Here is a 5503-nt window from a genome sequence, read left to right as displayed (position 1 = left end):
TTTATCAAACCCGAGCGTTGACGGTCCATTGTGTTGAGTCGTTGAGTTTGCTCGAATTCGGTCGGTTTCTGTCATGCTCTTTAGTCGTTATGGTACCAGAACTACACCAAAACAAAAAAAGGAAAAGAAACCAGAACAAAATGGTTCCCGATCAAAGACATGCCATAAAATACCGTAACTTTTTCAGTTTATTTACGATTTATTTTTTGTGAATTTAAAGGACGGATCTGGGAATACATGATATGGAACGGACATGAACATACGGATTCAAGATATAAAATGCAAATATTAACTCTTAAAAGTATATAAGCCTTTTTTTTTAATGAAATGTTGAAATTAAGACTTAAAATTTATACTCATTTAACCATTTTAGGAGCGTTGGTTAAACCCAAACATTGTAGATTAAGTCGACACGAATTCGTGGTTATTTATGAAACCCGAGCGTTGACGGTCCATTGTGTTGAGTCGTTGATTTTGCGCGAATTCAGTCGGTTTTTGTCATGCTCTTTAGTTGTTACGGTACCATAACTACACCAAAACAAAAAAAGGAATAAAAACCAGAACAAAATGGTTCCCGATCAAAGACTTGCCATACAATACCGTAACTTTTTCAGTTTATTTACGATTTATTTTTTGTGAATTTAATGGACGGTTCTATGAATACATGATATGAACGGACATGAACATACGGATTCAAGATATAAAATGCAAATATTGACACTTAAAAGTATATAAGCCTTTTTTTTAATCAAATGTTGAAATTAAGACTTCAAATTTATATACATTTAACCCTTATAGGAGTGTTGGTTAAACCCAAACATTGTAGATTAAGTCGACACGAATTCGTGAGTATTTATCAAACCCGAGCGTTGACGGTCCATTGTGTTGAGTCGTTGAGTTTGCTCGAATTCGGTCGGTTTCTGTCATGCTCTTTAGTCGTTACGGTACCAGAACTACACCAAAACAAAAAAAGGAAAAAAAACCAGAACAAAATGGTTCCCGATCAAAGACTTGCCATAAAATACCGTAACTTTTTCAGTTTATTTACGATTTATTTCTTGTGAATTTAAAGGACGGATCTGGGAATACATGATATGGAACGGACATGAACATACGGATTCAAGATATAAAATGCAAATATTAACTCTTAAAAGTATATAACCTTTTTTTTAATCAAATGTTGAAATTAAGACGTCAAATTTATACACATTTAACCCTTTTAGGAGAGTTGGTAATACCCAAACATTGTAGATTAAGTCGACACGAATTCGTGAGTATTTATCAAACCCGAGCGTTGACGGTCCATTGTGTTGAGTCGTTGATTTTGCGCGAATTCAGTCGGTTTTTGTCATGCTCTTTAGTAGTTACGGTACCATAACTACACCAAAACAAAAAAAGGAATAAAAACCAGAACAAAATGGTTCCCGATCAAAGACTTGCCATACAATACCATAACTTTTTCAGTTTATTTACGATTTATTTTTTGTGAATTTAATGGACGGTTCTAGGAATACCTGATATAGAACGGACATGAACATACGGATTCAAGATATAAAATGCAAATATTAACTCTTAAAAGTATATAAGCCTTTTTTTTAATCAAATGTTGAAATTAAGACTTCAAATTTATACACATTTAACCCTTTTAGGAGAGTTAGTTAAACCCAAACATTGTAGATTAAGTCGACACGAATTCGAGGGTATTTATCAAACCCGAGCGTTGACGGTCCATTGTGTTGAGTCGTTGAGTTTGCTCGAATTCGGTCGGTTTCTGTCATTCTCTTTTGTCGTTACGGTACCCGAACTAGACCAAAACAAAAAAAGGAAAAAAAACCAGAACAAAATGGTTCCCGATCAAAGACTTGCCATACAATACCGTAACTTTTTCAGTTTATTTACGATTTATTTTTTGTGAATTTAATGGACGGTTCTATGAATACATGATATGGAACGGACATGAACATACGGATTCAAGATATAAAATGCAAATATTAACTCTTAAAAGTATATATGCCTTTTTTTAAGCAAATTTGGAAATTAAAACTTCAAATTTATATACATTTAACCCTTATAAGAGCGTTGGTTAAACCCAAACATTGTAGATTAAGTCTACACGAATTCGTGGGTATATATCAAACCCGAGCGTTGACGGTCCATTGTGTTGAGTCGTTGAGTTTGCGCGATTTCGGTCGGTTTCTGTCATGCTCATTAGACGTTACGGTACCAGAACTACTCCAAAACAAAAAAAGGAAAAAAAAAACCAGAACAAAATGATTCCCGATCAAAGACTTGCCTTACAATACCGTAACTTTTTCTGTTTATTTACGATTTAATTTTTGTGAATTTAATGGACGGTTCTAGGAATACATGATATGGAACGGACATGAACATACGGATTCAAGATATAAAATGCAAATATTAACTCTTAAAAGTATATAAGCCTTTTTTTTAATCAAATGTTGAAATTAAGACTTAAAATTTATACACATTTAACACTTTTAGGAGAGTTGGTTAAACCCAAACATTGTAGATTAAGTCGACACGAATTCGAAGGTATTTATCAAACCCGAGCGTTAACGGTCCATTGTGTTGAGTCGTTGAGTTTGCTCGAATTCGGTCGGTTTCTGTCATTCTCTTTTGTCGTTACGGTACCAGAACTAGACCAAAACAAAAAAAGGAAAAAAAACCAGAACAAAGTGGTTCCCGATCAAAGACTTGCCATACAATACCGTAACTTTTTCAGTTTATTTACGATTTCTTTTTTGTGAATTAAATGGACGGTTCTATGAATACATGATATGGAACGGACATGAACATACGGATTCAAGATATAAAATGTAAATATTAACTCTTAAAAGTATATAAGCCTTTTTTTTAAGCAAATTTTGAAATTAAGACTTAAAATTTATACACATTTAACACTTTTAGGAGAGTTGGTTAAACCCAAACATTGTAGATTAAGTCGACACGAATTCAAAGGTATTTATCAAACCCGAGCGTTAACGGTCCATTGTGTTGAGTCGTTGAGTTTGCTCGAATTCGGTCGGTTTCTGTCATTCTCTTTTGTCGTTACGGTACCAGAACTAGACCAAAACAAAAAAAGGAAAAAAAACCAGAACAAAGTGGTTCCCGATCAAAGACTTGCCATACAATACCGTAACTTTTTCAGTTTATTTACGATTTCTTTTTTGTGAATTTAATGGACGGTTCTATGAATACATGATATGGAACGGACATGAACATAAGGATTCAAGATATAAAATGCAAATATTGATTCTTAAAAGTATATAAGCCTTTTTTTTAATCAAATGTTGAAATTAAGACTTCAAATTTATATACATTTAACCCTTATAGGAGTGTTGGTTAAACCCAAACATTGTAGATTAAGTCGACACGAATTCGTGAGTATTTATCAAAGCCGAGCGTTGACGGTTCATTGTGTTGAGTCGTTGAGTTTGCTCGAATTCGGTCGGTTTCTGTCATCTTTAGTCGTTACGGTACCAAAACTACACCAAAACAAAAAAAGGAAAAAAAACCAGAACAAAATGGTTTCCGACCAAAGACTTGCCATAAAATACCGTAACTTTTTCAGTTTATTTACGATTTATTTTTTGTGAATTTAATGGACGGTTCTATGAATACATGATATGTAACGGACATGAACATACCGATTCAAGATATAAAATGCAAATATTAACTCTTAAAAGTATATAAGCCTTTTTTTAAGCAAATTTTGTAATTAAGACATCAAATTTATATACATTTAACCCTTTTAAGAGCGTTGGTTAAACCCAAACATTGTAGATTAAGTCGACACAAATTCGTGGGTATATATCAAACCCGAGCGTTGACGGTCCATTGTGTTGAGTCGTTGAGATTGCGCGAATTCGGTCGGTTTTTGTCATGCTCTTTAGTAGTTACGGTACCATAACTACACCAAAACAAAAAAAGGAATAAAAACCAGAACAAAATGGTTCCCGATCAAAGACTTGCCATACAATACCGTAACTTTTTCAGTTTATTTACGATTTATTTTTTGTGAATTTAATGGACGGTTCTATGAATACATAATATGAACGGACATGAACATACGGATTCAAGATATAAAATGCAAATATTGACTCTTAAAAGTATATAAGCCTTTTTTTTAATCAAATGTTGAAATTAAGACTTCAAATTTATATACATTTAACCCTTATAGGAGTGTTGGTTAAACCCAAACGTTGTAGATTAAGTCGACACGAATTCATGAGTATTTATCAAACCCGAGCGTTGACGGTCCATTGTGTTGAGTCGTTGAGTTTGCTCGAATTCGGTCGGTTTCTGTCATGCTCTTTAGTCGTTACGGTACCAGAACTACACAAAAACAAAAAAAGGAAAAAAAACTAGAACAAAATGGTTCCCGATCAAACACTTGCCATAAAATACCGTAACTTTTTCAGTTTATTTACGATTTATTTTTTGTGAATTTAATGGACGGTTCTATGAATACATGATATGCAACGGACATGAACATACGGATTCAAGATATAAAATGCAAATATTAACTCTTAAAAGTATATAAGCCTTTTTTTAAGCAAATTTTGAAATTAAGACTTCAAATTTATATACATTTAACCCTTATAAGAGCGTTGGTTAAACCCAAACATTGTAGATTAAGTCGACACGAATTCGTGGGTATATATCAAACCCGAGCGTTGACAGTCCATTGTGTTGAGTCGTTGAGTTTGCGCGAATTCGGTCGGTTTCTGTCATGCTCTTTAGACGTTACGGTGCCAGAACTACACCAAAACAAAAAAAGGAATAAAAACCAGAACAAAATGATTCCCGATCAAAGACTTGCCATACAATACCGTAACTTTTTCAGTTTATTTACGATTTATTTTTTGTGAATTTAATGGACGGTTCTATGAATACATGATATGGAACGGACATGAACATAAGGATTCAAGATATAAAATGCAAATATTGATTCTTAAAAGTATATAAGCCTTTTTTTTAATCAAATGTTGAAATTAAGACTTCAAATTTATATACATTTAACCCTTATAGGAGTGTTGGTTAAACCCAAACATTGTAGATTAAGTCGACACGAATTCGTGAGTATTTATCAAAGCCGAGCGTTGACGGTTCATTGTGTTGAGTCGTTGAGTTTGCTCGAATTCGGTCGGTTTATGTCATCTTTAGTCGTTACGGTACCAAAACTACACCAAAACAAAAAAAGGAAAAAAAACCAGAACAAAATGGTTTCCGACCAAAGACTTGCCATAAAATACCGTAACTTTTTCAGTTTATTTACGATTTATTTTTTGTGAATTTAATGGACGGTTCTATGAATACATGATATGTAACGGACATGAACATACCGATTCAAGATATAAAATGCAAATATTAACTCTTAAAAGTATATAAGCCTTTTTTTAAGCAAATTTTGTAATTAAGACATCAAATTTATATACATTTAACCCTTATAAGAGCGTTGGTTAAACCCAAACATTGTAGA

Source organism: Bidens hawaiensis, unplaced genomic scaffold, assembly GCF_021521415.1.
Source record: "Bidens hawaiensis isolate Kalapana, Puna unplaced genomic scaffold, B.hawaiensis_p1.1 tig00013293_1, whole genome shotgun sequence".
Classification (NCBI taxonomy): domain Eukaryota; kingdom Viridiplantae; phylum Streptophyta; class Magnoliopsida; order Asterales; family Asteraceae; genus Bidens; species Bidens hawaiensis.
Note: the sequence above shows the minus strand (reverse complement) of the source record.